Raw genomic sequence first — 11,485 nt, 5'->3', positions numbered from 1 at the left:
CCCTTCCCGTGCACGCCCCTCACACATTAATACGCGCAGGCAGCAGCAAGTAGGCCTATAAACCATAAACTGTAAACGCACTTCATTTAGCATATGTGTTTATTGATAGATTTTTCACACAGCAAGCACCCAGAACTTACATGGAAGCTTTTTCGACACTTAAATAAATAAGCATAAATTGAACTAGTGTGGATAAAGGAAATAATTCGGTGACACTGTGCGGAGCTTACATGAATATTCACTTGAATACATGAATTACATGGATATTAATATATAGCCATGATTTGCCAGAGGTGTCGTTAGGACACGCCAAACGAGCCAATAGCGTTTAAATAGCCTGTTTTTGTTATGTTTCTGTTTTACCTTGAGAGTCTTAAAAGCATATCGTTTTATAAGTTTGCCTAAATGTATGGTAATAATAGACTATTATTAATATAAAATCCTGTAGGCAGCAGTAAACTTTCTTACTTTGCAGAAGCACTTCTAATCTGGATAGATTTGAATTTCTTGTATGTCATATATGTTTCCAAAACTGCACACATGCATGATGTACTTTAAATATATTTTAATGATTATCTTAATAGGCCATGATGAATTATGCATGTGATAACCAAAATAATGTCTATATAGCTAATATAACCTTGATTTTTTGCCAAAGAAGATGACTTGTGCCAATAAATATCCCTGTACACCATACAAATCAGATACTTTTATTTTTCACTTTGTTTTGAACATTCTACATTTCCTTTCCTTCACCCCCTCTTCCCCCATCTCTTCTCTCTATGTGCGGAGATGACCTGAAATTCACCCAAAATCTGTATGGTTTAATGTGAACAATTATCACACAATGCTATACATGTTTGGTATCATTTGAAATGTCTCCATGCGACTGGTACAAAGGTCTCATTCCCACAGAAGTAAACCAGAAGGTAATAATGTTTTAAGAGTTTAGAGATATTTTGCTTTCTGTGGTAGGTGTGACCCCTTTCACAGGGTCTTTCATGCAAATGGCTTTCTGTCCCCAAAAAGGTGTAAACTACCCAGTCTGGGACCCTGATTATTGCAAATTTCCATTGTAAACTCATGTTTCCATTTGAAAGAAGTTCCTGTCTTGGTCTGAATATTTAAAGAGATGTTGCAGGAGGCTCAGGGCATGATTCTGTTGTCAGATCAGCCCACATTGCTGAGTGTCCAGGACACTCAGCAATGTGCATTTTTCTCATGTCAGGTATGCATCTTTTACTCTATTTCTGAGCATTTGATGTTTTGTATTTGTCATCTTTGATTTGTTTCTCTTCCTCAATCGCTCTCTCTACCCTTTCAAGCATCTCACTGGTGTAATACTGCCCACCATTTCCAGTGACCATTTTATCAATCTGGTCGAGCAACTGAATGACCTGTTCAGGATTTTGTTCTTTATTGTTGAACATGTGGTATCGTCCACTGCACTTTTTGATGAAACTGAGCAGTTTTGGGCTGTCCCGCACAAATGCGTGAATGTTCTTGTCCTCCAGCCGATCTCCATGAGTGAACAGTGCCATGGTGTATGTGGAGGATTCCTCACCAAAAACTGCTTGAATGATTTTAACAGCTTCTGCCTCTTCATCAGTGAATCTGCCCAGCTGAATCACAACTAAGAAGACATGTGGACCAGGAGCAGAGAGTGGAATACAGAGTTTAATTTGGCTGGTGTCAAACAGACCCGGAGAATCAATGATAGATACTTTTCTGACATTTATAGTTGCATGAAACTTTTCACAATGTCCAGTCACAGAGGAGGATGATATGTCTGATTTGAAAAGCTTTTGTCCCAGGATAGTGTTGCCTGTTGCACTTTTCCCCACCACTGTTTTTCCAACCAGAGGAATCCGGAGCAGGTCACCTAGATAATGAACTGTACATTAACAAGAATGATATAATTTTTTCAAACTCTTGCTAATTTATTTAAATTTATTTAAAAGAACAATGATACACCTATATTAAACTTAATTACAGGTTTTGTATTGATCATCTTTGAATTGATTATGTAATTGGCATGATACATTTACCTCACTAATATATTGTTACATTTGACTCTATTCTGACTTATTCTGAAATTATTGACTCTAGTAGATTACGTTAAGTCCATAACCCCACAAATCTAAGCTCAGGTTAGTAACGGACTAAAGTACAGCTTAGGTGGAGCAGTGGGGCACACCAACTGATATTTTAGACCTCCGACTAACACATTGGCTTTAGTTATGTATACTTAAGACTATGTAGGCTAATAATGGGTTTTCCGTTCAGAACAACAGAGTGTTGTTGGACCAATCTGAATAGGTTGAGCCTCACCCTCTGATTATTGTAATATTATTCTAACTAAGTGTACACGGGAAACCATGGCATGATATAAGTTACCATTAGAGAAGTTAAACTGGTCAGCTTGATTCTATGGTAATGGTTATGACCTCTGGTTAGATACTTTAATTCAGTGTGTTCAGATCTATGGGGACTAAATAATGTATTCTAGAATGAGCAAAGTGGGTACGGCCTCTAGAATATTAGTCATCACCTCTGTCTAATGACCAAGGCTGACGAGTTTGTGAGTATGAGATCGTATACCCGGCCGGTGCGAGACTCAAAGCGTTATAGGAATCCAAATGAACGAGTACAATATGATTAAAGAGTTAAATAGAATAATCAAATGTGTAGCTAAACTATTATACAAATGACCAATAATCAATTGGCATTCTAAACTAAATTTGAGGTCATAATAAAATGGAGTCAGATAATAGTTTAACTGGAATTAAACTACTTTGCCACGCTGAAAAGACTTAACGCGCAAGAAACCTTCCCCGTCCTATGGGAAAACTGCCGTTGGGACGATTGGGCCGATTGGGCGGGCCTTACATCACTATTTGCACTTAGAGTAAATAGCATCGCTATTTGAACTTTTCCTTATTTCCATAAGGTAGAGTTTTGTTTACATAGGTTGCCAGCCCTCTTTTCAAACAATAAACTACTAACTTGGTAAATTTGCTTCTTCGTGCACCACCCACACTGAATAATAAAAGTAATTCAGTCAAAAGTTTTAGGACTATAGCAGGAAATTAAATACAGAAATTAAAATTCCATGCAAGAGGGAAATTCAGATTTCACAGGCAAAATCCTCACCTTTTGCATTCTTCAGTCTTTAGCTTTCGTTCTTGTATTTTTATGAGCATTCTCTCCATTCAGATAATACTAAAACATCGATTTTTTTTTGTCAAATTATATTTTTAATATTTCTTGAAGGGAAACATTCTGGGGATTAAAGTTTAAACATTCTTTGCATAACAATATCATACAGCAATAGCAAGGTCAAGAGGTTTATACTGTATAAATATACAGTGGATAAACAATCTCACAATGCATATTTCTCAAATATGAAAACAGGAAAGATCTCAAGTAGCTAGAATTTATAGGCAACACATATGCTTCATTTATAAACAAGTTTATAACAGAGACACATTTATCAATCATTTTACATTCAACTTCATATTTCCATACTTTCATATTATTAAACTTTAATATGTCCTGTCACCAGAATGTACAGTGCACATGTGCTTTAGTTCTATTTATTAATAACTTTGCAAACTTAACTTTAAATATAAATGGTGATGTTTTAAATGCCTTCTGTAATTAAGTTTTTCATTAGCAACATGTGGTCAATTCTTCATGTGGGTCATATCAGAAGGTGATCAAAAAAAGAATTTGCTTAAAGCATTAATCAAAGAACTTACCACTTTGAATATGAATGGAAGGTCTACCTCAGCTTGGGATCTTGCCCGCTGCTCATATTCATCAATTAACTTCTTAAATGCTTTTTCATAGGCCTCGTCCTTAAGTTTAGCCCTCAGAGCTTCTATCTCCCTCCGTCTCTGCTCCTCTGTCTCCTTGAGGATACGCTGTTTCTCTTTCTCAATTGCTCTCTCTACCCTTTCAAGCATATCACTGGTGTAATACTGCCCACCGTTTCCAGTGACCATTTTATCAATCTGGTCGAGCAACTGAATGACCTGTTCAGGATTTTGTTCTTTATTGTTGAACATGTGGTATCGTCCACTGCACTTTTTGATGAAACTGAGCAGTTTTGGGCTGTCCCGCACAAAAGTGTGAATGTTCTTGTCCTCCAGCCGATCTCCATGAGTGAACAGTGCCATGGTGTATGTGGAGGCTTCCTCACCAAAAATTGCTTGAATGATTTTAACAGCTTCTGCCTCTTCATCCGTGAATCTGCCCAGCTGAATCACAACTAAGAAGACATGTGGACCAGGAGCAGAGAGTGGAATACAGAGTTTAATTCTGTTGACCACCTCAGATGTATTTAAGCTGGTGTCAAACAGACCCTGGAGAGTCAATGACAGATACTTTTCTGCCATTTATAGTTGCATGAAACTTTTCACACTGTCCAGTGACAGAGGAGGATGATATCTCGGATTTGAAAAGCTTTTGTCCCAGGATAGTGTTGCCCGTTGCACTTTTCCCCACCCCTGTTTTTCCAACCAGAAGAATCCGGAGTGGATCACCTGTTTGATGCACTGTACATCAACAAGAATGATATCATTTTTTCAAACTCTTGCTAATTTATTTAAATTTATTTAAAAGAACAATGAGATAAACCTATATTAAACCTTTTTAACACTATTCATCTTCCTTACAGAGCTTATATTGTAATATATTTATGTATATCAAAAAGATAAAAAAAAAAAAAAAACCTTACCTATATCATCAAAATCTTGTTTTTGTTGCTTTAAGATCTAGAAGTGAAGGAAATGCAAATTAACATCTCTACAGTAGAGGGCGCAGCTCAAACAAACCTTTCAGCTAACTCCTGATTTCACTCAACATGGGGACAGGAGAGCTGTCAGTCAATAAATAGGAAAACAAAGTAACTTGAGTTACTTATTTGAAAAAGTAACTTAATTTAATTTAAATCTAAAAGTAATGCGTTACTTTACTCATTATTTGAAAAAAGTAATCTGATAATGTAACTCACATTACTTGTAATGCGTAACCACCAACACTGCTTACACATTTTAAAAAGATAATCAGCTTAGAGTAGAAAAAGGACAAAGTATACATTTTAAGCATACCTGAATCCCTATTGCAATAGCTGCAACAATTATAGAAACCACCAGTAGTATTGTGGAGAAAGCTGAAAACCAAGACTTTGAAGTCCTTGTTGATGGTCCAGGAGCAATGTCCTGCACAGCTATAAAAAAGTCATACAAAAATGTTGTTCTTGCTATACGTTCAGGAGGTGACCGGGAGGGGACATGTTCAGTTCATTTAGTTTTGTCGTGGCCACGAGATCATTTTGTCGAGGTAACAACATCCTTATATTGTGCCCACATGATGTGAAGTCGTGGCCTCGAGATCCTTGAGGGAACAACATATTTTTCTTGTGGCCACAAGTTTAATGCGTAAACAAACCTGTGTGACCACAGCAACCTGGGATTACAGAAATGGATATTACTAATAAATTAATATTTTATTTTGAATCAAGGATGACAAAAAAAGTGTGGAATTATTAAGAAATGATTATATTAAATTAAAAATTAATATTTGGTATATTAATGCACTTTTTACACGTTTACACCTGGTATTAAGATGTGCTAGCCAGACAGGATTTAAACTTTGTTTTGAAGACAAAAACTGTACCAAGCACAATGTTCTCTCACCATTCCTGATTTCTAACATAAAATCACCACATTCGGCATGGACTTGCGGCTATCAGAGCAGAAATGAAAGCTGATGCTCTCCGTGTGTTTTTTTCGTTGTCTCCGTGCGTTCAAATGTAAATTGCGCAAGCTTATTTTGTCCATTAGATCGAAAGATCTGAAAAAACCTGAAAAAAAAAAACATACATTTACCCACCCACAGACCCTCCGCTCGAAGAAATCAGGACAGAAGTGGTTGAAAGTGGAAAAAAGAGACGGATTACAATACCAGGTGTAAACGGATATGCGTCTCCCTCGTCTACTTGCGATCCAATCGACCAAAACGCATCTTAATACCAGGTGTAAACAGGGCCTTAGAAAGACACAATGTCTGGAACAGAAGCAACTTTCTGGCCACAGTACCTGGGCATGTGCCACACATTATTTGAACCCACAACCTGAAAGATTCGGGGCCTGTGGCTTAGCAGAGTGAGCCACTCAGTTGACGCACATTTACCAGGCTGCTGAGGAGAGCTTTCAGTGTGAGAATAAGCACACGAAAGCATTACTTAGCATGTTAACTAGATTAGCATGCTAAGCTAAATTAATGCTAATGTAGGTAACACAGGCATGGTCAACTTTGGAGAAGAATTTCTCGGGAACGGTAGCGAATATCAAAAATCCGTTCAGTCATTCCTGTGTGGCTTTGGACAAATTTTGGACAAAATTGGGCAAAATTTGTTGGACAAGTAACGAAAAAAAAACTGTTTTTCATTTGCTTGAATATGACGGACAGGAAAATTGATGGAAAAGTTCATTCAAAAATTATTAGCAAAAATTTTAATTTTTCGTATATCATGACTCATAGGTGGCGCTGTTCCCAAATGTGTATCTCTCACAGCTTCACTTTCATTCCTGGTGCTGTCTGCTCTGAATAAGGTCTATGAGTATGTGGTCTTTCATTGCTCGCTTCGCCAAGTGCATTCTAAATGGCTTCTCTGGCTGCGTTTAAAGGGTTAGTTAACCCAAAAATGAAAATTCTGTCATTAATTACTCACATAATTAATTAAACATTAAGGTTGAACCACTGTGGTCACAATCATGGACTATTTTAACGATGTTTTTACTACCTTTTTGGACCTTGAAAGTGGTAATAACGTTGCAGTCTACTGCCTATGACAACAGTTCAAATTGTTAAAGTCATTATTTTTGTTTTGTTTTTGCGCACAAAAAGTATTCTCGTCACTTCATAACATTGAGGTTGAACCACTGCAGTCAAGTTGACTATTTAACTTTTAGTACCTTTCTGGGCCTTGAAAGGTGCAATGACGTTGATGCCTATGTTTGGATCAGAAATCCTCCGATTTCATCAAAAATATCTTAATTTTTGTTCCGAAGATGAACAAATGTCTTACGGGTTTGGAACAACATGAGGGTGAGTAAATCATGACAGAAATTTCATTTTTGGGTGAACTAATCCTTCAACACAGGTTTGGTCCCCGCCCCTGTCAAAACTGACTCCTGTGTGTGAAGATTTCAGCTCGTGCGCGTGTTCAGATTTGCACAAGCATGCAGAATAGAGCTCACGCTTGTGGTCAGTTCTGCGTGTGTGAGACCTGTCAGGACTCGCAGTTTTGTTATTTCTCCTCACGTGTTGATTTGTTTGCACAATCATATTTTTTGTGCTCGAATTTCTGCAAGTATACATTTTACATGTGAGCTTTGTCACTGTGCTCACACTGCTGTAATTCACTTGCGTGCTGTGTTTATGCGCTTACGCTGTTTTGTCCATCATTTAACGCCATATTTCCTCCATCTCGTTTACTCGGATGTACATCATTGCTTACGTTGCCCACTACTGGCAGAACCCGTCTGAAAGAAGATAGTCATATACACCTAGGATGGCTTGAGGGTGAGTAAATCATGGGATAATTTTCATTTTTGGGTGAACTATCCCTTTAAATCCATTCAATAACTGTGTAAAGATCATCAATTACGAAATGAGTTCAATTTGGCTATAAACCATCGTTTAGTAATACGATCAATTGAACCTTTTGTAAATTAATGAGAGCTTTAGACCACTTAGGCTATTTAGACCATTACATTCAACATAAACAAATCTTTCTCATTTTTGCATTCTCATCCCGAGTTAACAGAGACAAAAGTGTCCCAGAATAAACAATAGGCCTAGTAATGATTTATGATCTATGCACTAAGTGTAGTCAATTTGATTCAAATATAATTATATTTTTGACTTAAATCAAACCAGTTAATTTACGTTACACATTAAGCACATTTTTATGTTAACATTTTTCAGTGTACATTTTTTTGTCAAGCAAAATAAAACCTAATTAACTGATTTTAAGTAAAAAACATGATTTCACCAAATCAACTTGACTTTAAACCAACAAACAGATTTTTTATGGGTTAGATCAAGACCGTTTATCACTCGATTTCACGTAAAAAGAATGGTTAGCAGCACATTTATTTGTAAGGTAACAACCTGGACAGCTCTGCTAAATTAATGTTCAACGTTTGTCATGAGACAACACTGTAGCATACTACCCTGAAACATTTGTTGCATATTGTATACTATTTCACACACTATTCTTAAAAAACTAGTAGGCAGTATGCACTGTGTACTGAGCAGTAAGCAATGAGCTAGTGTGTCATTCTGAACACAGCCAGTGAGTAGACTCGCTCGCTCCCTCGGTCAAAATCGAGGTGTCGACACTCTGTCCAAATAAACCTCCCTCGCCCACTTGACGAAGTTAAACGCACTCCAAAATCGCTGCTGGGATGCCAGTTTGCGAGTGAATGTGGAGATAAAAATAGCCATGGTGACACACACGTGCCCTGCTCCTTCCAAAGTCTCCAAGCGCTCTGCCCTTCGGAGTGAGTAGGGCATAGGGATGCTCACTTGCGATTGGAATTTGCCCATGTTGTGGCCACGACAGCTGAACCGAACATGTACCCCTGCCGTTCACCGTATTACTATTATTCCATGTAATAAGTTGAAATCTAAATACTCCTTACTTTTTTAATGCTAGTATTCCTAATTTGTGCTGTATTAGTTTTACACCAACTCTGTTTGCTACTGCTTTAAATCAAGCTTTAGCTACATCTACCCTAACGGATTCTGGCTATCTCTTTAAAATTACGCTTTAATCAGCAGATTCCTTTTATTAAGTTTCTAATATGTTAGTATAAAACTTTCTCTTTAATGGATGCAAAAATTAAGTTACTTACTTCTAAATGAAGAGCACATTGTGCGAGCATAGATGGGTTTCGTTTTTTTTTTCCTGTCAAAAGGACAGTTTCGTTTACTCTTAATAAAGCCTGAAAGTCTTGCTTCACCGAAGGGTTATCTGGTGTAGACTACCATCTACAGGAGACAAGATGCCACTACAAGATAAGTCAAGCAGCTGCTCACAGCAGAGATAATGCGTGGAGCTTGACGTCCAGCTTCTAACGTTCCCTTGATGTTATTCTAATGTTTAAAGGATTAGGATTTACTATATTTCACGGGGTATAGCCTACACAGATTTTAAATTTCTTCAACACCAAATAACAATGAATTCAACACAATCAATGTTTTTTAAAATATGAAATTTATTAACAGACATTAAGAAATGAATAAACAATTATTCGACTTAAAGTAGCAGTACATTTATTTCTTACCACTGAATTGTACAGTTTAGCGAGACATGCTTCTTTTGGTCCGTAAACAAAAACTTCTCGATTAACATCATGTTTCTGTGCTTTTCACACTATTTCACACTAAACGTTCCAATACCATTATTCTAACGTTCCCCTGAGGTTATTTTAACATTCCTATAATGTTATTTTAACGTTCCCCTGATGTTATTTTAATTTTCCTATAACGTTATTTTAACATTCCTGTGACGTTATTCTAACGTTCCCCTAACGTTATGTTAACGTTCCCATATCGTTATTCTAACGTTCCCCTAACGTTATTTTAACATTCCTATAACGTTATTCTAACATCCCCCTAACGTTATTTTAATGTTCCGCTAACGTTATTAACATTCCTATAACGTTATTCTAGCGCTCCCCTGACGTTATTTTGATGTTCTAATAACGTTATTCTAACGTTCCCCAGACATTATTTTAACGTTCCTATAACATTATTTTAACCTTCTTGTGACGTTGTTCTAACGTTCCCCTAATGTTATTTTAACATTATTATAACGTTATTTTAATGTTCCTATAACGTCATTCTAACATTCCCTTGACGTTATTTTAACGTTCCCATAACATTATTCTAACGTTCCCCTAACGTTATTTTAACATTCCTATAACGTTATTTTAACGTTCCTATAACGTTATCCACATAGAAGCAATTGTGTATGGAATGGTCAATGCACTCATCTGCCTGTGCATCTTTGATGATCCTCTGGAGGATGTAAATGGCACAGCAAGGGCTTGAGGTCATGCCAAAGGGGAGAACTTGCCATTCATACACAGTTGGAGGAGCTTTGCAGTCCATGTCACGCCAGAGGAATCACAGGAGAGGTTTATCCTGGGGTAACAGGTGCACCTGGTGAAACATTGATTTGATGTCTCCACTGATTGCAGTCTTGTGCTGCCTAAAACGGAGCAGAACTCCAAGGAGGGAAGGCCCAAGGATTGGTCCAGGAAGCAACTGTGAGTTCAGGCACTGATTTCAGTAGGAGAAGGAACAATCAAACACAATGCGGTCTTTACCATTATGATGCACAATGTGATGGGGTATGTACCAAGACTCAGGGACATCTTCCACTTCAGATGAAGACAACTTCTTGACATACCCAGCATCAATCAGTTTCTGGATCTCTCTGGTATAGGTCTCTGCCTGTTGTGGGTTCTGAAAGAGTCGCCTTTCACAGCTGCTGGAGACGGGACATAACTGCCTCCTTGGGGGCCTTCAGAGGGGACCAGGGGTTTGGTTTGGGTCTCAAGCTGGTGCATTGCCTCTTGATCCTGTTTGGATCGAACCACAGCTTTCATGCTTCTCTGAGGTAATGCATCTAGCAGCCATAATTTCTGTACATTGTGGTGGATGTCATCAGGTGGGCATTTAAAAGAGATATAGTGAGAACAAGCAGAGGGAGAGCTAGCGAGATCTCTTGCAGGACCCTGCAGTGTCTAGCTGAGGAGAGTCTTGATTGCTTGGGCTCCAGGAGGGCCCAATTTCACTGGTTGTGTTGGGGTAATAAGGTGTGTTTGATCAGCCCCTACGAGGAGTAGGGGTCTTACATTATTAAGCTGTTTGAGAGGAAGCTGACAGAGGTGAGAGTAGCGCCGCTGGAGGGATTTCACAGGGTGAGAATGTTCAGACAAGGATAGTTGGTCAGCAGTGAAAGCTTGACTGATGACATAGGATTTATTCGGATGCGCTTTAGGAATAAGGGTGAAGGACACATTAAGAGTCTGGACATCCTGTCTCACAGTTCTCAGCTTTAGGCTCTCAGATTTTCCTTCTAGCTGAAGTGTTTGAGCAGCAGGGTGCAGAAGGATTGTTCTTTCGGACCCATCATCCCCGTTACAAAAGATTACTGCAGGTTTTACATATAGAAAACTGTATAGAATATTGCAGTATAGCTGCAATACAACTGCAGTTTTACTGTGATTATACTTCATTATACTACAAATCTATGCTTGTGCTTAATTATACTGCAGTTATACTACTTTGTATTGCAGTTTTACTGCAGTCTTACTTCAATATACTGCAGTTCTTTTTTGTAAGTGCCAGTATGGCGTAAGTGTCTAAGGACATGTCTCCATTGCGCAGGGTCACTTCA

At 38.0% G+C, this 11,485-nt stretch overlaps 1 pseudogene; it reads right to left on the bottom strand.

Annotated features, from left to right (window-relative positions):
- Positions 1 to 3,234: 3,234 nt before the first annotated feature.
- Positions 3,235 to 9,070, bottom strand: LOC127521076 (GTPase IMAP family member 7-like; annotated as a pseudogene).
- Positions 9,071 to 11,485: the final 2,415 nt, after the last annotated feature.

The sequence above is a fragment of the Ctenopharyngodon idella genome, chromosome 1, assembly GCF_019924925.1.
Source record: "Ctenopharyngodon idella isolate HZGC_01 chromosome 1, HZGC01, whole genome shotgun sequence".
Taxonomy (NCBI): domain Eukaryota; kingdom Metazoa; phylum Chordata; class Actinopteri; order Cypriniformes; family Xenocyprididae; genus Ctenopharyngodon; species Ctenopharyngodon idella.
The sequence above is the reverse complement of the archived record's forward strand: the minus strand, read 5'-3'. Positions and strand labels throughout refer to the sequence as shown.